This window comes from Melospiza melodia, chromosome 2 (genome assembly GCF_035770615.1).
Source record: "Melospiza melodia melodia isolate bMelMel2 chromosome 2, bMelMel2.pri, whole genome shotgun sequence".
Lineage (NCBI taxonomy): Eukaryota > Metazoa > Chordata > Aves > Passeriformes > Passerellidae > Melospiza > Melospiza melodia.
In genome coordinates this window covers 31,602,180-31,626,885 of record NC_086195.1, presented here as the reverse complement: position 1 = coordinate 31,626,885, position 24,706 = coordinate 31,602,180, and positions in this window count along the sequence as shown.

Below are 24,706 nucleotides of genomic sequence, written 5' to 3'. Positions count from 1 at the left end.
TTCTATTCATCATTCTTACTTCATCAGGCCAGAAGATTCTGTGAAAAGTAGCCTGTGGACCTTGAAGACAGCGCATGTGAACCAGATGAGAGGTGATAGAGAAGTTGAGGGAGAGAAGAAAGAGCATGAGGCTGAAACCAGAAAGTATTTCTCCACGTGATCATGGAAGATTGCAGGAGCCACTTGGTACTATCAAACCAGCCCAACTTGGCACTGGTGCCACCTTGGGTCTGGGAGCCATGTTGCATATCGTGCATTTTAAGGAGCCAGCTGGCCACACCCAGCCATATGCCCCCAAACACAAACCAAGGCCCTTTTCTCTGGCAAACAAAACTCAGCTGCCCTGCTTCTGGATGGCAGATTGCAGGAACCACTTGGTACTATCAAACCAGCCCAACTTGGCACTGGTGCCACCATGGGTCTGGTCACCATCCTGCCTATTGTAGCTTTTCAGGAGCCAGCCGGTCACTCTCAGCCATAGGCCCCCAAACACAAACCTCGGCCCGTTTCCCTGGCAAACAAAAGTAAGCTGCCCCGCTTCTGGATGGCAGATTGCAGGAGCTACTTAGTACTATCAAATCAGCCCGACTTGGCACAGGTGCCACCTTGGATCTGGGAACCATCCTGTGTATCGTGGATTTTCAGGGGCCAGCCAGCCACTCTCAGCCATATGCCCCCAAAAACAAACCACGGACCTTTTCTCTGGCAAACAAAACTCAACTGCCCCTCTTCTGGATGGCAAATTTTAGGACGCACTTTGTACTACGAAAACCGCCCGACGTGGCACTGGTGCCACCTTGTGTCAGGGAACCATCCTGCATATCGAGCTTTTTAAGGAGCCAGCCGGCCAGGCCCAGCCATATACCCCCAAAAACAAACCACGGACCATTTCTCATGGAAACAAAAATCCGCTGCCCCGCGTCTGGATGGCAGATTGCAGGAGCCACTTTGCACCATCAAACCAGCCCGACTTGGCACTGGTGCCACCTTGGGTCTGGGAACAATCCTGCGTATCGTACATATTCAGGAACCAGCCGAACACTCCCAGCCACAGGCCCCCAAACACAAACAACGGCCCATTTCCCTGGCAAACAAAACTCAGCTGCCCCGCTTCTGGATGGCAGTTTGCAGGAGCCACTTGGGACTATCAAACCAGCCCGACTTGGCACTGGTGCCACCTTGGGTCTGGGAACCATCCTGCGTATGGTGGATTCTAAGGAGCCAGCCGGCCACTCCCAGCCACAGGCCCCCAACAAAAACCACGGCCCTTTTTTCTGGCAAACAAAACTTAGCTGCCTCACTTCTGGATGGCAGATTGCAGGAGCCACTTGGTGTAATCAAACCAGCCCAACTTGGCACTGGTGCCACCTTGGGTCTGGGAACCATCCTGCGTATCGTGGATTCTAAGGAGCCAGCCGGCCACTCCCAGCCACAGGCCCCCAAACACAAACAACGGCGCTGTTCCCTGGAAAGCAAAACACGCCTGCCAACTTTTTGATGGAGTTTGCAGGAGCCACTTGGTACTATCAAACCAGCCCGACTTGGCACTGGTGCCACCTTGGGTCTGGGAAACATCCTGCGTATCGTGGATTCTTAGGAGCCAGCCGGCCACTCCTAGCCACAGGCCCCCAGACAAAAACCTAGGCCTATTTCTCTGGCAAACAAAAGTAAGCTGCCCCGCTTCTGGATGGCAGATTGCAGGAGACACTTGGGACTATCAAACCAGCCCAACTTGGCACTGGTGCCACCTTGGATCTGGGAACCATGCTGTGTATCGTGGATATTCAGGGGCCAGCCGGCCACTCTCAGCCATATGTCCCCAAACAGAAACCTCGGCCCGTTTCTCTGGCAAACAAAACTCAACTGCCCCTCTTCTGGATGGCAAATTGCAGGATGAACTTGATACTAAAACCGCAGGCCGACTTGGTAGTGGTGACACCTTGGACCTGGGAACCATCATGCGTATCGAGCATTTTAAGGAGCCAGCCGGCCACTCCCAGCAATATGCCCCCAAAAACAATCCACGGAATTTTTCTCTGGCAAACAAAAATCAGCTGCCCCGCTTCTGGATGGCAGATTGCAGGAGCCACTTTGCACCATCAAACCAGCCCGACTTGGCACTGGTGCCACCTTGCATCTGGGAACCATGCTGCCTAGCGTGGATTTTCAGGAGCCAGCCGGCCACTCTCAGCCATAGGCCCCCAAACAAAACCCACGGCCCGTTTCCCTGGCAAACAAAATTAAGCTGCCCCGCTTCTGGATGGCAGATTGCAGGACGCACTTGGTAGTATCAAACCAGCCCGACTTGGCACTGGTGCCACCTTGGGTCTGGGAACCATCCTGCGTATTGTGGGTTCAAAGGAGCCAGCCGGCCACTCCCAGCCACAGGCCCCCAAATACAAACAACGGCGCTTTTCCCTGGAAAACAAAACTCGCCTGACAACTTTTTGATGGCAGATTGCAGGAGCCACTTGGTACTATCAAACCAGCCCAACTTGGCACTGGTGCCACCATGGGTCTGGTCACCATCCTGCCTATCATAGCTTTTCAGGAGCCAGCCGGTCACTCCCAGCCATAGGTCCCCAGTCACAAACCTCGGCCCGTTTCCCTGGCAAACAAAAGTAAGCTGCCCCGCTTCTGGATGGCAGATTGCAGGAGCCACTTGGTACTATCAAACCAGCCCAACTTGGCACTGGTGCCACCTCTGGTCTGGGAACCATGCTGCGTAACACAGATTCTAAGGCGCCAGTCGGCCACTCCCAGCCACAAGCTCCCAAACACAAACAACGGCGCTATTCTCTGGCAAACAAAACTCCACTGCCCCTCTTCTGGATGGCAAATTGCAGGACGCACTTGGTACTATAAAAACAGCCCGACTTGGCACTGGTGCCACCTTGGGTCTGGGAACCATCCTGCGTATCGATCTTTTTAATGAGACAGCCGGCCACTCCCAGCCATATGCCCCCAAACACAACCCACGGCCCTTTTCTCTGGCAAACAAAACTCAACTGCACCGCTTCTGGATGGCAGATTGCAGGAGCCACTTGGTACTATCAAACCAGCCCGACTTGGCACTGGTGCCACCTTGGGTCTGGGAACCATCCTGCGTATGGTGGATTCTAAGGAGCCAGCCGGCCACTCCCAGCCACAGGCCCCCAACAAAAACCACGGCCCTTTTTTCTGGCAAACAAAACTTAGCTGCCTCACTTCTGGATGGCAGATTGCAGGAGCCACTTGGTGTAATCAAACCAGCCCGACTTGGCACTGGTGCCACCTTGGGTCTGGGAACCATCCTGCGTATCGTGGATTCTAAGGAGCCAGCCGGCCACTCCCAGCCACAGGCCCCCAAACAAAATCAACGGCGCTGTTCCCTGGAAAACAAAACACGCCTGCCAACTTTTTGATGGAGTTTGCAGGAGCCACTTGGTACTATCAAACCAGCCCGACTTGGCCCTGGTGCCACCTTGGGTCTGGGAAACATCCTGCGTATCGTGGATTCTTAGGAGCCAGCCGGCCACTCCTAGCCACAGGCCCCCAGACAAAAACCTAGGCCTATTTCTCTGGCAAACAAAAGTAAGCTGCCCCGCTTCTGGATGGCAGATTGCAGGAGACACTTGGGACTATCAAACCAGCCCAACTTGGCACTGGTGCCACCTTGGATCTGGGAACCATGCTGTGTATCGTGGATATTCAGGGGCCAGCCGGCCACTCTCAGCCATATGTCCCCAAACAGAAACCTCGGCCCGTTTCTCTGGCAAACAAAACTCAACTGCCCCTCTTCTGGATGGCAAATTGCAGGATGAACTTGATACTAAAACCGCAGGCCGACTTGGTAGTGGTGACACCTTGGACCTGGGAACCATCATGCGTATCGAGCATTTTAAGGAGCCAGCCGGCCACTCCCAGCAATATGCCCCCAAAAACAATCCACGGAATTTTTCTCTGGCAAACAAAAATCAGCTGCCCCGCTTCTGGATGGCAGATTGCAGGAGCCACTTTGCACCATCAAACCAGCCCGACTTGGCACTGGTGCCACCTTGCATCTGGGAACCATGCTGCCTAGCGTGGATTTTCAGGAGCCAGCCGGCCACTCTCAGCCATAGGCCCCCAAACAAAACCCACGGCCCGTTTCCCTGGCAAACAAAATTAAGCTGCCCCGCTTCTGGATGGCAGATTGCAGGACGCACTTGGTAGTATCAAACCAGCCCGACTTGGCACTGGTGCCACCTTGGGTCTGGGAACCATCCTGCGTATTGTCGGGTTCAAAGGAGCCAGCCGGCCACTCCCAGCCACAGGCCCCCAAATACAAACAACGGCGCTTTTCCCTGGAAAACAAAACTCGCCTGACAACTTTTTGATGGCAGATTGCAGGAGCCACTTGGTACTATCAAACCAGCCCAACTTGGCACTGGTGCCACCATGGGTCTGGTCACCATCCTGCCTATCGTAGCTTTCCAGGAGCCAGCCGGTCACTCCCAGCCATAGGTCCCCAGTCACAAACCTCGGCCCGTTTCCCTGGCAAACAAAAGTAAGCTGCCCCACTTCTGGATGGCAGATTGCAGGAGCCACTTGGTACTATCAAACCAGCCCAACTTGGCACTGGTGCCACCTCTGGTCTGGGAACCATGCTGCGTAACACAGATTCTAAGGCGCCAGTCGGCCACTCCCAGCCACAAGCCCCCAAACACAAACAACGGCGCTATTCTCTGGCAAACAAAACTCCACTGCCCCTCTTCTGGATGGCAAATTGCAGGACGCACTTGGTACTATAAAAACAGCCCGACTTGGCACTGGTGCCACCTTGGGTCTGGGAACCATCCTGCGTATCGATCTTTTTAATGAGACAGCCGGCCACTCCCAGCCATATGCCCCCAAACACAACCCACGGCCCTTTTCTCTGGCAAACAAAACTCAACTGCACCGCTTCTGGATGGCAGATTGCAGGAGCCACTTGGTACTATCAAACCAGCCCGACTTGGCACTGGTGCGACCTTGGGTCTGGGAACCATCCAGCCTATCGTGGATTTTAAGGAGCCAGCCGGCTACTCCCAGCCACAGGCCCCCAACAAAAACCACGGCCCTTTTTTCTGGCAAACAAAACTTAGCTGCCTCACTTCTGGATGGCAGATTGCAGGAGCCACTTGGTGTAATCAAACCAGCCCGACTTGGCACTGGTGCCACCTTGGGTCTGGGAACCATCCTGCGTATCGTGGATTCTAAGGAGCCAGCCGGCCACTCCCAGCCACAGGTCCCCAAACAAAATCAACGGCGCTGTTCCCTGGAAAACAAAACACGTCTGCCAACATTTTGATGGAGTTTGCAGGAGCCACTTGGTACTATCAAACCAGCCCGACTTGGCACTGGTGCCACCTTGGGTCTGGGAAACATCCTGCGTATCGTGGATTCTAAGGAGCCAGCCGGCCACTCCTAGCCACAGGCCCCCAGACAAAAACCTAGGCCTATTTCTCTGGCAAACAAAAGTAAGCTGCCCCGCTTCTGGATGGCAGATTGCAGGAGACACTTGGGACTATCAAACCAGCCCAACTTGGCACTGGTGCCACCTTGGATCTGGGAACCATGCTGTGTATCGTGGATATTCAGGGGCCACCCGGCCACTCTCAGCCATATGTCCCCAAACAGAAACCTCGGCCCGTTTCTCTGGCAAACAAAACTCAACTGCCCCTCTTCTGGATGGCAAATTGCAGGATGAACTTGATACTAAAACCGCAGGCCGACTTGGTAGTGGTGACACCTTGGGCCTGGGAACCATCATGCGTATCGAGCATTTTAAGGAGCCAGCCGGCCACTCCCAGCAATATGCCCCCAAAAACAATCCACGGAATTTTTCTCTGGCAAACAAAAATCAGCTGCCCCGCTTCTGGATGGCAGATTGCAGGAGCCACTTTGCACCATCAAACCAGCCCGACTTGGCACTGGTGCCACCTTGCATCTGGGAACCATGCTGCCTAGCGTGGATTTTCAGGAGCCAGCCGGCCACTCTCAGCCATAGGCCCCCATACAAAACCCACGGCCCGTTTCCCTGGCAAACAAAATTAAGCTGCCCCGCTTCTGGATGGCAGATTGCAGGACGCACTTGGTAGTATCAAACCAGCCCGACTTGGCACTGGTGCCACCTTGGGTCTGGGAACCATGCTGCGTATCATGGATTTTCAGGAGCCAGCCGTCCACTGCCAGCCACAGGCCCCGAAACACAAACAACAGCCTTTTTCTCTGGCAAACAAAATTCAGCTGCCCCGCTTCTGGATGGCAGATTGCAGGACGCACTTGGTACTATCAAACCAGCCCGACTTGGCACTGGTGCCACCTCTGGTCTGGGAACCATCCTGCGTATCGTGGATTCTAAGGAGCCAGCTGGCCACTCCCAGCCACAGGCCCCAAAACACACACAACGGTGCTTTTCCCTGGAAAACAAAACTCGCCTGCCAAACATTTGATGGCAGATTGCCGGAGCCACTTGGTACTATCAAACCAGCCCAACTTGGCACTGGTGCCACCATGGGTCTGGTCACCATCCTGCCTATCGTAGCTTTTCAGGAGCCAGCCGGTCACTCCCAGCCATAGGCCCCCAAACACAAACCTCGGCCCGTTTCCCTGGCAAACAAAAGTAAGCTGCCCCGCTTCTGCATGGCAGATTGCAGGAGCTATTTAGTACTATCAAACCAGCCCGACTTGGCACTGGTGACACCTCTGGTCTGGGAACCATCCTGCCTATCGTGGATTTTAAGGGGCCAGCCGGCCACTCTCAGCCATATGCCCCCAAAAACAAACCACGGCCCTTTTCTCTGGCAAACAAAACTCAACTGCCCCTCTTCTGGATGGCAAATTTTAGGACGCACTTTGTACTACGAAAACCGCCCGACGTGGCACTGGTGCCACCTTGTGTCAGGGAACCATCCTGCATATCGAGCTTTTTAAGGAGCCAGCCGGCCACGCCCAGCCATATACCCCCAAAAACAAACCACGGATCATTTCTCATGGAAACAAAAATCCGCTGCCCCGCGTCTGGATGGCAGATTGCAGGAGCCACTTTGCACCATCAAACCAGCCCGACTTGGCACTGGTGCCACCTTGGGTCTGGGAACAATCCTGCATATCGTGGATTCTAAGGAGCCAGCCGGCCACTCCCAGCCACAGGCTCCCAAACACAAACAACGGCACTTTTCCCTGGAAAACAAAACTCGCCTGCCAGCTTTTTGATGGCAGATTGCAGGAGCCACTTGGTACTATCAAACCAGCCCAACTTGGCACTGGTGCCACTATGGGTCTGGGAACCATCCTGCCTGTTGTAGCATTTCAGGAGCCAGCCGGTCACTCCCAGCCATAGTCCCCCAGACACAAACCTCGGACCGTTTCCCTGGCAAACAAAATTAAGCTGCCCCGATTCTGGATGGCAGATTGCAGGAGCCACTTGGTAGTGTCAAACCAGCCCGACTTGGCACTGGTGCCACCTTGGGTCTGGGAACCATCCTGCGTATCGTGGATTCTAAGCAGCCACCCGGCCACTCTGAGCCACAGGCGCCCAAACACAAACAACGGCGCTTTTCCCTGGAAAACAAAACTCGCCTGCCAACATTTTGATGGCAGATTGCAGGAGCCACTTGGTGCTATCAAACCAGCCCAACTTGGCACTGGTGCCACCATGGGTCTGGTCACCATCCTGCCTATCGTAGCTTTTCAGGAGCCAGCCGGTCACTCCCAGCCATAGACCCCCAGACACAAACCTCGGCCCGTTTCCCTGGCAAACAAAAGTAAGCTGCCCCGCTTGTGGATGGCAGATTGCAGGAGCTACTTAGTACTATCAAATCAGCCCGACTTGGCACAGGTGCCACCTTGGATCTGGGAACCATCCTGTGTATCGTGGATTTTCAGGGGCCAGCCAGCCACTCTCAGCCATATGCCCCCAAAAACAAACCACGGACCTTTTCTCTGGCAAACAAAACTCAACTGCCCCTCTTCTGGATGGCAAATTTTAGGACGCACTTTGTACTACGAAAACCGCCCGACGTGGCACTGGTGCCACCTTGTGTCAGGGAACCATCCTGCATATCGAGCTTTTTAAGGAGCCAGCCGGCCAGGCCCAGCCATATACCCCCAAAAACAAACCACGGACCATTTCTCATGGAAACAAAAATCCGCTGCCCCGCGTCTGGATGGCAGATTGCAGGAGCCACTTTGCACCATCAAACCAGCCCGACTTGGCACTGGTGCCACCTTGGGTCTGGGAACAATCCTACGTATCGTACATATTCAGGAACCAGCCGAACACTCCCAGCCACAGGCCCCCAAACACAAACAACGGCCCATTTCCCTGGCAAACAAAACTCAGCTGCCCCGCTTCTGGATGGCAGTTTGCAGGAGCCACTTGGGACTATCAAACCAGCCCGACTTGGCACTGGTGCCACCTTGGGTCTGGGAACCATCCTGCGTATGGTGGATTCTAAGGAGCCAGCCGGCCACTCCCAGCCACAGGCCCCCAACAAAAACCACGGCCCTTTTTTCTGGCAAACAAAACTTAGCTGCCTCACTTCTGGATGGCAGATTGCAGGAGCCACTTGGTGTAATCAAACCAGCCCAACTTGGCACTGGTGCCACCTTGGGTCTGGGAACCATCCTGCGTATCGTGGATTCTAAGGAGCCAGCCGGCCACTCCCAGCCACAGGCCCCCAAACACAAACAACGGCGCTGTTCCCTGGAAAACAAAACACGCCTGCCAACTTTTTGATGGAGTTTGCAGGAGCCACTTGGTACTATCAAACCAGCCCGACTTGGCACTGGTGCCACCTTGGGTCTGGGAAACATCCTGCGTATCGTGGATTCTTAGGAGCCAGCCGGCCACTCCTAGCCACAGGCCCCCAGACAAAAACCTAGGCCTATTTCTCTGGCAAACAAAAGTAAGCTGCCCCGCTTCTGGATGGCAGATTGCAGGAGACACTTGGTACTATCAAACCAGCCCAACTTGGCACTGGTGCCACCTTGGATCTGGGAACCATGCTGTGTATCGTGGATATTCAGGGGCCAGCCGGCCACTCTCAGCCATATGTCCCCAAACAGAAACCTCGGCCCGTTTCTCTGGCAAACAAAACTCAACTGCCCCTCTTCTGGATGGCAAATTGCAGGATGAACTTGATACTAAAACCGCAGGCCGACTTGGTAGTGGTGACACCTTGGACCTGGGAACCATCATGCGTATCGAGCATTTTAAGGAGCCAGCCGGCCACTCCCAGCAATATGCCCCCAAAAACAATCCACGGAATTTTTCTCTGGCAAACAAAAATCAGCTGCCCCGCTTCTGGATGGCAGATTGCAGGAGCCACTTTGCACCATCAAACCAGCCCGACTTGGCACTGGTGCCACCCTGCATCTGGGAACCATGCTGCCTAGCGTGGATTTTCAGGAGCCAGCCGGCCACTCTCAGCCATAGGCCCCCAAACAAAACCCACGGCCCGTTTCCCTGGCAAACAAAATTAAGCTGCCCCGCTTCTGGATGGCAGATTGCAGGACGCACTTGGTAGTATCAAACCAGCCCGACTTGGCACTGGTGCCACCTTGGGTCTGGGAACCATCCTGCGTATTGTGGGTTCAAACGAGCCAGCCGGCCACTCCCAGCCACAGGCCCCCAAATACAAACAACGGCGCTTTTCCCTGGAAAACAAAACTCGCCTGACAACTTTTTGATGGCAGATTGCAGGAGCCACTTGGTACTATCAAACCAGCCCAACTTGGCACTGGTGCCACCATGGGTCTGGTCACCATCATGTCTATCATAGCTTTTCAGGAGCCAGCCGGTCACTCCCAGCCATAGGTCCCCAGTCACAAACCTCGGCCCGTTTCCCTGGCAAACAAAAGTAAGCTGCCCCGCTTCTGGATGGCAGATTGCAGGAGCCACTTGGTACTATCAAACCAGCCCAACTTGGCACTGGTGCCACCTCTGGTCTGGGAACCATGCTGCGTAACACAGATTCTACGGCGCCAGTCGGCCACTCCCAGCCACAAGCTCCCAAACACAAACAACGGCGCTATTCTCTGGCAAACAAAACTCCACTGCCCCTCTTCTGGATGGCAAATTGCAGGACGCACTTGGTACTATAAAAACAGCCCGACTTGGCACTGGTGCCACCTTGGGTCTGGGAACCATCCTGCGTATCGATCTTTTTAATGAGACAGCCGGCCACTCCCAGCCATATGCCCCCAAACACAACCCACGGCCCTTTTCTCTGGCAAACAAAACTCAACTGCACCGCTTCTGGATGGCAGATTGCAGGAGCCACTTGGTACTATCAAACCAGCCCGACTTGGCACTGGTGCCACCTTGGGTCTGGGAACAATCCAGCCTATCGTGGATTTTAAGGAGCCAGCCGGCTACTCCCAGCCACAGGCCCCCAACAAAAACCACGGCCCTTTTTTCTGGCAAACAAAACTTAGCTGCCTCACTTCTGGATGGCAGATTGCAGGAGCCACTTGGTGTAATCAAACCAGCCCGACTTGGCACTGGTGCCACCTTGGGTCTGGGAACCATCCTGCGTATCGTGGATTCTAAGGAGCCAGCCGGCCACTCCCAGCCACAGGTCCCCAAACAAAATCAACGGCGCTGTTCCCTGGAAAACAAAACACGTCTGCCAACATTTTGATGGGGTTTGCAGGAGCCACTTGGTACTATCAAACCAGCCCGACTTGGCACTGGTGCCACCTTGGGTCTGGGAAACATCCTGCGTATCGTGGATTCTAAGGAGCCAGCCGGCCACTCCTAGCCACAGGCCCCCAGACAAAAACCTAGGCCTATTTCTCTGGCAAACAAAAGTAAGCTGCCCCGCTTCTGGATGGCAGATTGCAGGAGACACTTGGGACTATCAAACCAGCCCAACTTGGCACTGGTGCCACCTTGGATCTGGGAACCATGCTGTGTATCGTGGATATTCAGGGGCCACCCGGCCACTCTCAGCCATATGTCCCCAAACAGAAACCTCGGCCCGTTTCTCTGGCAAACAAAACTCAACTGCCCCTCTTCTGGATGGCAAATTGCAGGATGAACTTGATACTAAAACCGCAGGCCGACTTGGTAGTGGTGACACCTTGGGCCTGGGAACCATCATGCGTATCGAGCATTTTAAGGAGCCAGCCGGCCACTCCCAGCAATATGCCCCCAAAAACAATCCACGGAATTTTTCTCTGGCAAACAAAAATCAGCTGCCCCGCTTCTGGATGGCAGATTGCAGGAGCCACTTTGCACCATCAAACCAGCCCGACTTGGCACTGGTGCCACCTTGCATCTGGGAACCATGCTGCCTAGCGTGGATTTTCAGGAGCCAGCCGGCCACTCTCAGCCATAGGCCCCCATACAAAACCCACGGCCCGTTTCCCTGGCAAACAAAATTAAGCTGCCCCGCTTCTGGATGGCAGATTGCAGGACGCACTTGGTAGTATCAAACCAGCCCGACTTGGCACTGGTGCCACCTTGGGTCTGGGAACCATGCTGCGTATCATGGATTTTCAGGAGCCAGCCGTCCACTGCCAGCCACAGGCCCCGAAACACAAACAACAGCCTTTTTCTCTGGCAAACAAAATTCAGCTGCCCCGCTTCTGGATGGCAGATTGCAGGACGCACTTGGTACTATCAAACCAGCCCGACTTGGCACTGGTGCCACCTTGGGTCTGGGAACCATCCTGCGTATCGTGGATTCTAAGGAGCCAGCTGGCCACTCCCAGCCACAGGCCCCAAAACACACACAACGGTGCTTTTCCCTGGAAAACAAAACTCGCCTGCCAAACATTTGATGGCAGATTGCAGGAGCCACTTGGTACAATCAAACCAGCCCAACTTGGCACTGGTGCCACCATGGGTCTGGTCACCATCCTGCCTATCGTAGCTTTTCAGGTGCCAGCCAGCCACCCCCAGCCAGAGGCCCCTAGACAAATATTTCGGCCCGTTTCCCTGGCAAACAAAAGTAAGCTACCCCGCTTCTGGATGGCAGATTGCAGGAGCCACTTTGCACCATCAAACCAGCCCAACTTGGCACTGGTGCCACCTCTGGTCTGGGAACCATCCTGCGTATCGTGGGTTCTAAGGAGCCAGCTGGCCACTCCCAGCCACAGGCCCCCAAACACAAACAACGGCGCTTTTCCCTGGAAAACAAAACTCGCCTGCCAACTTTTTGATGGCAGATTGCCGGAGCCACTTGGTACTATCAAACCAGCCCAACTTGGCACTGGTGCCACCATGGGTCTGGTCACTATCCTGCCTATCGTAGCTTTTCAGGAGCCAGCCGGTCACTCCCAGCCATAGGCCCCCAAACACAAACCTCGGCCCGTTTCCCTGGCAAACAAAAGTAAGCTGCCCCGCTTCTGCATGGCAGATTGCAGGAGCTATTTAGTGCTATCAAACCAGCCCGACTTGGCACTGGTGACACCTCTGGTCTGGGAACCATCCTGCCTATGATGGATTTTCAGGGGCCAGCCGGCCACTCTCAGCCATATGCCCCCAAAAACAAACCACGGCCCTTTTCTCTGGCAAACAAAACTCAACTGCCCCTCTTCTGGATGGCAAATTTTAGGACGCACTTTGTACTACGAAAACCGCCCAACGTGGCACTGGTGCCACCTTGTGTCAGGGAACCATCCTGCATATCGAGCTTTTTAAGGAGCCAGCCGGCCACGCCCAGCCATATACCCCCAAAAAAAAACCACGGACCATTTCTCATGGAAACAAAAATCCGCTGCCCCGCGTCTGGATGGCAGATTGCAGGAGCCACTTTGCACCATCAAACCAGCCCGACTTGGCACTGGTGCCACCTTGGGTCTGGGAACAATCCTGCATATCGTGGATTCTAAGGAGCCAGCCGGCCACTCCCAGCCACAGGCCCCCAAACACAAACAACGGCGCTTTTCCCTGGAAAACAAAACTCGCCTGCCAGCTTTTTGATGGCAGATTGCAGGAGCCACTTGGTACTATCAAATCATCCCAACTTGGCACTGGTGCCACTATGGGTCTGGGAACCATCCTGCCTATTGTAGCATTTCAGGAGCCAGCCGGTCACTCCCAGCCATAGTCCCCCAGACACAAACCTCGGACCGTTTCCCTGGCAAACAAAATTAAGCTGCCCCGATTCTGGATGGCAGATTGCAGGAGCCACTTGGTAGTGTCAAACCAGCCCGACTTGGCACTGGTGCCACCTTGGGTCTGGGAACCATCCTGCGTATCGTGGATTCTAAGCAGCCACCCGGCCACTCTGAGCCACAGGCGCCCAAACACAAACAACGGCGCTTTTCCCTGGAAAACAAAACTCGCCTGCCAACATTTTGATGGCAGATTGCAGGAGCCACTTGGTGCTATCAAACCAGCCCAACTTGGCACTGGTGCCACCATGGGTCTGGTCACCATCCTGCCTATCGTAGCTTTTCAGGAGCCAGCCGGTCACTCCCAGCCATAGACCCCCAGACACAAACCTCGGCCCGTTTCCCTGGAAAACAAAAGTAAGCTGCCCCGATTCTGGATGGCAGATTGCAGGAGCCACTTGGTACTATCAAATCAGCCCAACTTGGCACTGGTGCCACCATGGGTCTGGTAAACATCCTGCCTATCGTAGCTCTTCAGGAGCCAGCCGGTCACTCCCTGCCATAGGCCCCCAGACACAAACCTCGGCCCGTTTCCCTGGCAAACAAAAGTAAACTGCCCCGCTTTTGGATGGCAGATTGCAGGATGCATTTGGTACTATCAAACCTGCCCGACTTGGCCCTCGTGCCACCTTGGATCTGGGAACCATGCTGCGTAACGTAGATTCTACGAGGACAGGCGGCCACTCCCAGCCACAGGCCTCTAAACAAAAACAACGGCGCTTTTCCCTGGAAAACAAAACTCGCCTGCCAAATTTTTGATGGCAGATTGCAGGAGCCACTTGGTACTATCAAACCAGCCCAACTTGGTACTGGTGCCACCATGGGTCTGGTCACCATCCTGCCTATCGTAGCTTTTCAGGAGCCAGCCGGTCACTCCCAGCCATAGGCCCCCAGACAAATACCTCGGCCCGTTTCCCTGGCAAACAAAAGTAAGCTGCCCCGCTTCTGGATGGCAGATTACAGCAGCCACATGGTACTATCAAACCAGGCCAACATGGCACTGGTGCCACCTTGGCTCTGGGAACCATCCTGCCTATCGTGGATTTTCAGGCGCCAGCCGGCCACTCTCAGCCATATGCCCCCAAACACAACCACGGCCCTTTTCTCTGGTAAACAAAACTCAACTGCCCCTCTTCTGGATGGCAAATTGCAGGAGCCACTTGGTACTACGAAAACAGCCCGACTTGGCAGTGATGCCACCTTGGGTCAGGGAACAATCCTGCGTATCGATCTTTTTAAGGAGCCAGCCGGCCACGTCCAGCCATATACCCCCCAAAAAAAACCACGGAACTTTTCTCCAGCAAACAAAAATCCGCTGCCCCGCGTCTGAATGGCAGATTTCAGGAGCTATTTAGTATTATCAAACCAGCCCGACTTGGCACTGGTGCCACCATGAGTCTGGTAACCATCCTGCCTATCGTAGCTTTTCAGTAGCCAGCCGGTCACTCCCAGCCATAGGCCCCCAGACACAAACCTCGGCCCGTTTCCCTGGGAAACAAAAGTAAGCTGACCCGCTTCTGGATGGCAGATTGCAGGAGCCACTTGGTACTATCAAACCAGCCCAACTTGGCACTGGTGCCACCTTGGCTCTGGGAACCATCCTGCGTATCCTGGGTTCAAAGGAGGCAGCCAGCCACTCCCAGCCACAGGCCTCTAAACAAGAACAACGGCGCTTTTCCCTGGAAAACAAAAGTCGCCTGACAACTTTTTGATGGCAGATTGCAGGAGCCACTTGGTGTAATCAAACCAGCCCAACTTGGCACTGGTGCCACCATGGGTCTGGTCACCATCCTGCCTATCGTAGCTTTTCAGGAGCCAGCCGGTCACTCCCAGCCATAGGCCCCCAGACAAATATCTCGGCCCGTTTCCCTGGCAAACAAAAGTAAGCAGCCCCGCTTCTGGATGGCAGATTGCAGGAGCCACATGGTACTATCAAACCAGGCCAACATGGCACTGGTGCCACCTCTGGTCTGGGAACCATCCTGCGTATGGTGGATTCTAAGGAGCCAGCTGGCCACTCCCAGCCACAGGCCCCCAAACACAAACAACGGTGCTGTTCCCTGGAAAACAAAACTCACCTGCCAACATTTTGATGGCAGATTGCAGGAGCCACTTGGTACTATCAAACCAGCCCAACTTGGCACTGGTGCCACCATGGGTCTGGTCACCATCCTGCCTATCGTAGCTTTTCAGGAGCCAGCCGGTCACTCCCAGCCATAGGCCCCCAGACACAAACCTCGGCCCGTTTCCCTGGCAAACAAAAGTAAGCTACCCCGCTTCTAGATGGCAGATTGCAGGAGTCACTTTGCACCATCAAACCAGCCCGACTTGGCACTGGTGCCACCTCTGGTCTGGGACCCATCCTGCGTATCGTGGATTCTAAGGAGACAGCTGGCCACTCCCAGCCACAGGCCCCCAAACACAAACAACGGCGCTTTTCCCTGGAAAACAAAACTCGCTTGCCAACTTTTTGATGGCAGATTGCAGGAGCCACTTGGTACTATCAAACCACCCCAACTTGGCAACAAGTGGTTCCTGCAATCTGACATCCAGAAGCGGGGCAGCTTACTTTTGTTTGCCAGGGAAATGGACCGTTGTTTGTGTTTGGAGGCGTATGGCTGGGAGTGGCCGACTGGCTCCTTAAAATCCACGATAGGCAGGATGGTTCCCAGACCCAAGGTGGCACCAGTGCCAAGTCGGGCTGGTTTGATAGTACAAAGTGGCTCCTGCAATCTGCCATCCAGAAGCGGGGCAGCTTACTTTTGTTTGCCAGGGAAACGGGCCGGGCTTTCTGTCTCGGGGCCTATGGCAGGGAGTGACCGCCTGGCTCCTGAAAAGCTACGATAGGCAGGATGGTGACCAGACCCATGGTGGCACCAGTGCCAAGTTGGGCTGGTTTGATAGTACCAAGTGGCTCCTGCAATCTGCCATCAAAAAGTTGGCAGGCGAGTTTTGTTTTCCAGGGAAAAGCGCCATTGTGTGTGTTTGGGGACCTGTGGTTGGGAGTGCCCGGCTGGCTCCTTAGAAACCACGATACGCAGCATGGTTACCAGACAAGAGGTGCCACCAGTGCCAAGTTGTGCTGGTTTGATACTACCAAGTGGTTCCTGCAATCTGCCATCCAGAAGCGGGGCAGCTAAGTTTTGTTTGCCACGGAAACGGGCCGTTGTTTGTGTTTGGGGGCCTGTGGCTGGGAGTGGCCGACTGGCTCCTTAGAATCCACGATACGCAGGATGGGTCCCAGACCAGAGGTGGCACCAGTGCCAAGTCGGGCTGGTTTGATAGTACCAAGTGGCTCCTGCAATCTGCCATCCAGAAGCGGGGCAGCTTACTTTTGTTTGCCAGGGAAACGGGCCGAGGTTTGTGACTGGGGACCTATGGCTGGGAGTGACCGGCTGGCTCCTGAAAAGTTACGATAGGCAGGATTGTGACCAGACCCATGGTGGCACCAGTGCCAAGTTGGGCTGGTTTGATAGTACCAAGTGGCTCCTGTAATCTGCCATCAAATAGTTGGTAGGCGAGTTTTGTTTTCCAGGGAAAAGCGCAGATGTTTGTGTTTGGGGGCCTGTGGTAGGGAGTGGCCGGCTGGCTAATTAGAATCCACGATACGCAGGATGGTTCCCAGACCAGAGGTGGCACCAGTGCCAAGACGGGCTAGTTTGATGGTGCAAAGTGGCTCCTGCAATCTGCCATCCAGAAGCGGGGTAGCTTACTTTTGTTTGCCAGGGAAACGGGCCGAGCTTTTTGTCTGGGGGCCTATGGCGGGGAGTGACCGGCTGGCTCCTGAAAAGATAAGATAGGCAGGATGGTGACCAGACCCATGGTGGCACCAGTGCCAAGTTGGGCTGATTTGATAAAACCAAGTGGCTCCTGCAATCTGCCATCAAAAAGTTGGCAGGAGAGTTTTGTTTTCCAGGGAAAAGCGCCGTTGTTTGTGTTTGGGGGCCTGTGGCTGGGAGTGGCCAGCTGGCTCCTTAGAACCCACGATACGCAGGATGGTTCCCAGACCCAAGGTGGCACCAGTGCCAAGTTTTGCTGGTTTGATAGTACCAAGTGGTTCCTGCAATCTGCCATCCAGAAGCAGGGCAGCTTACTTTTGTTTGCCAGGGAAACGGGCCGAGGTTTTTGTCTGGGGGCCTATGGCTGGGAGTGACCGGCTGGCTCCTGAAAAGCTACGATAGGCAGGATGGTGACCAGACCCATGGTGGCACCATTCCCAAGTTGGGCTGATTTGATAGTACCAAGTGGCTCCTGCAATCTGCCGTCAAAATTTGGCAGGCGAGTTTTTATTTTCCAGGGAAAAGCGCCGTTGTTTGTGTTTGGGGGCCTGTGGCTGGGAGTGGCCTGCTGGCTGCTTAGAATCCACGATACGCAGGATGGTTCCCAGACCCAAGGTGGCACCAGTGCCAAGTTTTGCTGGTTTGATAGTACCAAGTGGTTCCTGCAATCTACCATCCAGAAGCAGGGCAGCTTACTTTTGTTTGCCAGGGAAACAGGCCGAGGTTTTTGTCTGGGGGCCTATGGCTGGGAGTGACCGGCTGGCTCCTGAAAAGCTACGATAGGCAGGATGGTGACCAGACCGATGGTGGCACCAGTGCCAAGTCGGGCTGGTTTGATAATACTAAATAGCTCCTGCAGTCTGCCATCCAGACGCGGGGCAGCGGATTTTTGCTTGCTGGAGAAAAGTTCCGTGGGTTTATTTTGGGGGTTTATGGCTGGACGTTGCCGGCTGACTCCTTAAAAACATCGATACGCAGGATGGTTCCCTGACCCAAGGTGGCATCACTGCCAAGTCGGGCTGTTTTCGTAGTACCAAGTGGCTCCTGCAATTTGCCATCCAGAAGAGGGGCAGTTGAGTTTTGTTTACCAGAGAAAAGGGCCGTGGTTTGTGTTTTGGGGCATATGGCTGAGAGTGGCCGGCTGGCGCCTGAAAATCCACGATAGGCAGGATGGTTCCCAGAGCCAAGGTGGCACCAGTGCCATGTTGGCCTGGTTTGATAGTACCATGTGTCTCCTGCAATCTGCCATCCAGAAGCGGGGCAGCTTACTTTTGTTTGCCAGGGAAACGGGCCGAGGTATTTGTCTGGGGGCCTATGGCTGGGAGTGACCGGCTGGCTCCTGAAAAGCTACGATAGGCAGGATGGTGACCAGACCCATGGTGGCACCAGTGCCAAGTTGGGCTGGTTTGATAGTACCAAGTGGCTCCTGCAATCTGCCATCAAAAAGTTGGCAGGCGAGTTTTGTTTTCCAGGGTAACGCGCCGTTGTTTTTGTTCAGAGGCCTGTGGCTGGGAGTGTCCGCCTGTCCTCTTAGAATCTACGTTACGCAGGATGGTTCCCAGAGCCAAGGTGGCACCAGTGCCAAGTTGGGCTGGTTTGATAGTAGCAAGTGGTTCCTGCAATCTGCCATCCAGAAGAGGGGCAGCTTACTTTTGTTTGCCAGGGAAACGGGCCGAGGTATTTCTCTGGGGGCCTATGGCAGGGAGTGACCGGCCGGCTCCTGAAAAGCTAAGATAGGCAGGATGTTTACCAGACCCATGATGGCACCAGTGCCAAGTTGGGCTAATTTGATACTAACAAGTGGCTCCTGCAATCTGCCATCCAGAATCGGGGGTGCTTACTTTTGTTTTCCAGGGAAACGGGCCGACGTTTGTGTCTGGGGGTTTATGGCTGGGAGTGACCGGCTGGCTCCTGAAAAGCTACGATAGGCAGGATGGTGACCAGACCCATGGTGGCACCAGTGCCAAGTTGGGCTGGTTTGATAGTACCAAGTGGCTCCTGCAATCTGCCATCAAAATGTTGGCAGGCGAGTTTTGTTTTCCAGGGAAAAGCGCCGTTGTTTGTGTTTGGGCGCCTGTGGCACGGAGTGGCCGGGTGGCTGCTTAGAATCCACGATACGCAGGATGGTTCCCAGACCCAAGGTGGCACCAGTGCCAAGTCGGGCTGTTTTGACACTACCAAGTGGCTCCTGCAATCTGCCATCCAGAATCGGGGCAGCTTAATTTTGTTTGCCAGGGAAACGGTCCGAGGTTTGTGATGGGGGCCTATGGCTGGGAGTGACCGGCTGGCTCCTGAAATGGTACAATTGGCAGGATGGTTCCCAGACCCATAGTGGCACCAGTGCCAAGTTGGGATGATTTGATAGTACCAAGTGGCTCCTGCAATCTGCCATCAAAAAGCTGGCAGGCGAGTTTTGTTTTCCAGGGAAAAGCGCCGTTGTTTGTATTTGGGGGCCTGTGGCTGGGAGTGGCCGCCTGGCGCCTTAGAATCTACGTTACGCAGCATGGTTCCCAGACCCAAAGTGGCACCAGTGTCAAGTTGGGCTGGTTTGATAGTACCAAGTGGCTCCTGCAATCTGCCATCCAGAAGCGGGGTAGCTTAATTTTGTTTGCCAGGGAAACGGGCAGAGCTTTCTGTCTGGGGGCCTATGGTTGGGAGTAACCGGCTGGCTCCTGAAAAGCTACGATAGGCAGGATGGTTCCCAGATCCAAGATGGCACCAGTGCCAAGTCGGGGTGGTTTGATGGTGCAACGTGGCTCCTGCAATCTGCCATCCTGACGCGGGGCAGCGGATTTTTGTTTCCAAGAGAAATGGTCCGTGGTTTGTTTTTGGGGCTATATGGCTGGGCGTGGCCTGCTGGCTCCTTAAAAAGCTACGATAGGCAGGATGGTTCCCTGACCCGAGGTGGCACCAGTGCCAAGTCGGGCGGTTTTCGTAGTACAAAGTGCGTCCTAAAATTTGCCATCCAGAAGAGGGGCAGTTGAGTTTTGTTTGCCAGAGAAAAGGGCCGTGGTTTGTTTTTGGGGGCATATGGCTGAGAGTGGCCGGCTGGCGCCTGAAAATCCACGATAGGCCGGATGGTTCCCAGACCAGAGGTGGCACCAGTGCCAAGTCGGGCTGGTTTGATAGTACTAAATAGCACCTGCAATCTGCCATGCAGAAGCGGGGCAGCTTACTTTTGTTTGCCAGGGAAACGGGCCGAGGTTTGTGTCTGGGGGCCTATGGCTGAGAGTGACCGCCTGGCTCCTGAAAAGCTAAGATAGGCAGGATGGTGACCAGACCCATGGTGGCACCAGTGCCAAGTTGGGCTGGTTTGATAGTACCAAGTGGCTCCTGCAATCTGCCATCAAAAAGTTGTCAGGCGAGTTTTGTTTTCCAGGGAAAAGCGCCGTTGTTTGTGTTTGGGGGACTGTTGGTGGGAGTGGCCGGCTGGCTCCTTAGAACACACGATACGCAGGATGGTTCCCAGACCAGAGGTGGCACCAGTGCCACGTCGGGCTGGTTTGATGGTGAAAAGTGGCTCCTGCAATCTGCCATCCTGAAGCGGGGTAGCTTACATTTGTGTGCCAGGGAAACGGGCCGAGGTTTATGACTGGGGGCCTAGGGCTAGGAGTGACCGGCTGGCTCCTGAAAAGCAACAATAGGCAGGATGGTTCCCAGACCCAAGGTGGCACCAGTGCCAAGTTGGGCTGGTTTGATGGTACCAACTGGCTCCTGCAATCTGCCATCTAAAAGTTGTCAGGCGAGTTTTGTTTTCCAGGGAAAAGCGCCGTTGATTTTGTTTGGAGGCCTGTGGTTGGCAGTGGCTGCCTGTCGTCTTAGAATCCGGGTTACGCAGCATGGTTCCCAGAGCCAAGGTGGCACCAGTGCCAAGTTGGGCTGGTTTATGGTGCAAAGTGGCTCCTGCAATCTGCCATCCAGAAGTGCGGTAGATTACTTTTGTGTGCCAGGGAAACAGGCTGAGCTTTGTGTCTGGGGGCCTATGGCTGGGAGTGACCGGCTGGCTCCTGAAAAGCTACGATAGGCAGGATGGTGACCAGACCCATGGTGGCACCAGTGCCAAGTTGGGCTGGTTTGATAGTACCAAGTGGCTCCTGCAATCTGCCATCAAAAAGTTGGCAGGCGAGTTTTGTTTTCCAGGGTAACGCGCCGTTGTTTTTGTTTAGAGGCCTGTGGCTGGGAGTGTCCGCCTGTCCTCTTAGAATCTACGTTACGCAGGATGGTTCCCAGACCAGAGGTGGCACCAGTGCCAAGTTGGGCTGGTTTGATAGTAGCAAGTGGTTCCTGCAATCTGCCATCCAGAAGAGGGGCAGCTTACTTTTGTTTGCCAGGGAAACGGGCCGAGGTATTTCTCTGGGGGCCTATGGCAGGGAGTGACCGGCCGGCTCCTGAAAAGCTAAGATAGGCAGGATGTTTACCAGACCCATGATGGCACCAGTGCCAAGTTGGGCTAATTTGATACTAACAAGTGGCTCCTGCAATCTGCCATCCAGAATCGGGGGTGCTTACTTTTGTTTTCCAGGGAAACGGGCCGACGTTTGTGTCTGGGGGTTTATGGCTGGGAGTGACCGGCTGGCTCCTGAAAAGCTACGATAGGCAGGATGGTGACCAGACCCATGGTGGCACCAGTGCCAAGTTGGGCTGGTTTGATAGTACCAAGTGGCTCCTGCAATCTGCCATCAAAATGTTGGCAGGCGAGTTTTGTTTTCCAGGGAAAAGCGCCGTTGTTTGTGTTTGGGCGCCTGTGGCACGGAGTGGCCGGGTGGCTGCTTAGAATCCACGATACGCAGGATGGTTCCCAGACCCAAGGTGGCACCAGTGCCAAGTCGGGCTGTTTTGACACTACCAAGTGGCTCCTGCAATCTGCCATCCAGAATCGGGGCAGCTTAATTTTGTTTGCCAGGGAAACGGTCCGAGGTTTGTGATGGGGGCCTATGGCTGGGAGTGACCGGCTGGCTCCTGAAATGGTACAATTGGCAGGATGGTTCCCAGACCCATAGTGGCACCAGTGCCAAGTTGGGATGATTTGATAGTACCAAGTGGCTCCTGCAATCTGCCATCAAAAAGCTGGCAGGCGAGTTTTGTTTTCCAGGGAAAAGCGCCGTTGTTTGTATTTGGGGGCCTGTGGCTGGGAGTGGCCGCCTGGCGCCTTAGAATCTACGTTACGCAGCATGGTTCCCAGACCCAAAGTGGCACCAGTGTCAAGTTGGGCTGGTTTGATAGTACCAAGTGGCTCCTGCAATCTGCCATCCAGAAGCGGGGTAGCTTAATTTTGTTTGCCAGGGAAACGGGCAGAGCTTTCTGTCTGGGGGCCTATGGTTGGGAGTAACCGGCTGGCTCCTGAAAAGCTACGATAGGCAGGATGGTTCCCAGATCCAAGATGGCACCAGTGCCAAGTCGGGGTGGTTTGATGGTGCAACGTGGCTCCTGCAATCTGCCATCCTGACGCGGGGCAGCGGATTTTTGTTTCCAAGAGAAATGGTCCGTGGTTTGTTTTTGGGGCTATATGGCTGGGCGTGGCCTGCTGGCTCCTTAAAAAGCTACGATAGGCAGGATGGTTCCCTGACCCGAGGTGGCACCAGTGCCAAGTCGGGCGGTTTTCGTAGTACAAAGTGCGTCCTAAAATTTGCCATCCAGAAGAGGGGCAGTTGAGTTTTGTTTGCCAGAGAAAAGGGCCGTGGTTTGTTTTTGGGGGCATATGGCTGAGAGTGGCCGGCTGGCGCCTGAAAATCCACGATAGGCCGGATGGTTCCCAGACCAGAGGTGGCACCAGTGCCAAGTCGGGCTGGTTTGATAGTACTAAATAGCACCTGCAATCTGCCATGCAGAAGCGGGGCAGCTTACTTTTGTTTGCCAGGGAAACGGGCCGAGGTTTGTGTCTGGGGGCCTATGGCTGAGAGTGACCGCCTGGCTCCTGAAAAGCTAAGATAGGCAGGATGGTGACCAGACCCATGGTGGCACCAGTGCCAAGTTGGGCTGGTTTGATGGTACCAACTGGCTCCTGCAATCTGCCATCTAAAAGTTGTCAGGCGAGTTTTGTTTTCCAGGGAAAAGCGCCGTTGATTTTGTTTGGAGGCCTGTGGTTGGCAGTGGCTGCCTGTCGTCTTAGAATCCGGGTTACGCAGCATGGTTCCCAGAGCCAAGGTGGCACCAGTGCCAAGTTGGGCTGGTTTATGGTGCAAAGTGGCTCCTGCAATCTGCCATCCAGAAGTGCGGTAGATTACTTTTGTGTGCCAGGGAAACAGGCTGAGCTTTGTGTCTGGGGGCCTATGGCTGGGAGTGACCGGCTGGCTCCTGAAAAGCTACGATAGGCAGGATGGTGACCAGACCCATGGTGGCACCAGTGCCAAGTTGGGCTGGTTTGATAGTACCAAGTGGCTCCTGCAATCTGCCATCAAAAAGTTGGCAGGCGAGTTTTGTTTTCCAGGGAAAAGCGCCGTTGTGTGTGTTTTGGGGCCTGTGGCTGGGAGTGGCCAGCTGGCTCCTTAGAATCCACGATACGCAGGATGGTTCCCAGACCCAAGGTGGCACCAGTGCCAAGTCGGGCTGGTTTGTTAGTACCAAGTGGTTCCTGCAATCTGCCATCCAGAAGCGGGGCAGCTGAATTTTGTTTGCCAGAGAAAAAGGCTGTTGTTTGTGTTTCGGGGCCTGTGGCTGGCAGTGGACAGCTGGCTCCTGAAAATCCATGATACGCAGGATGGTTCCCAGACCCAAGGTGGCACCAGTGCCAAGTAGGGCTGGTTTCATAGTACCCAGTGGCTCCTGCAATCTGCCATCCAGAAGAGGGGCAGTTGAGTTTTGTTTTCCAGAGAAAAGGGCCGTGGTTTGTGTTTGGGGCCTATGGCTGAGAGTGACCGGCTGGCTCCTGAAAAGCTACGATAGGCAGGATGGTGACCAGACCCATGGTGGCACCAGTGCCAAGTCGGGCTGGTTTGATAATACTAAATAGCTCCTGCAATCTGCCATCCAGACGCGGGGCAGCGGATTTTTGCTTGCTGGAGAAAAGTTCCGTGGGTTTTTTTTGGGGGTATATGGCTGGACATTGCCGGCTGACTCCTTAAAAACATTGATACGCAGGATGGTTCCCTGACCCAAGGTGGCATCACTGCCAAGTCGGGCTGTTTTCGTAGTACCAAGTGCGTCCTGCAATTTGCCATCCAGAAGAGGGGCAGTTGAGTTTTGTTTACCAGAGAAAAGGGCCGTGGTTTGTGTTTGGGGGCATATGGCTGATAGTGGCCGTCTGGCCCCTGAAAATCCACGATAGGCAGGATGGTTCCCAGACCAGAGGTGGCACCAGTGCCAAGTCGGGCTGGTTTGATAGTACTAAATAGCACCTGCAATCTGCCATGCAGAAGCGGGGCAGCTTACTTTTGTGTGCCAGGGAAACGGGCCGAGGTTTGTGTCTGGGGGCCTATGGCTGGGAGTGACCGCCTGGCTCCTGAAAAGCTACGATAGGCAGGATGGTTACCAGACCCATGGTGGCACCAGTGCCAAGTTGGGCTGGTTTGATAGTACCAAGTGGCTCCTGCAATCTGCCATCAAAAAGTTGGCAGGCCAGTTTTGTTTTCCAGGGAAAAGCGCCGTTGTTTGTGTTTGGGGGACTGTGGGTGGGAGTGGCCGGCTGGCTCCTTAGAACACACGATACGCAGGATGGTTCCCAGACCCAAGGTGGAACCAGTGCCACGTCGGGCTGGTTTGATGGTGAAAAGTGGCTCCTGCAATCTGCCATCCTGAAGCGGGGTAGCTTACATTTGTGTGCCAGGGAAACGGGCCGAGGTTTATGACTGGGGGCCTAG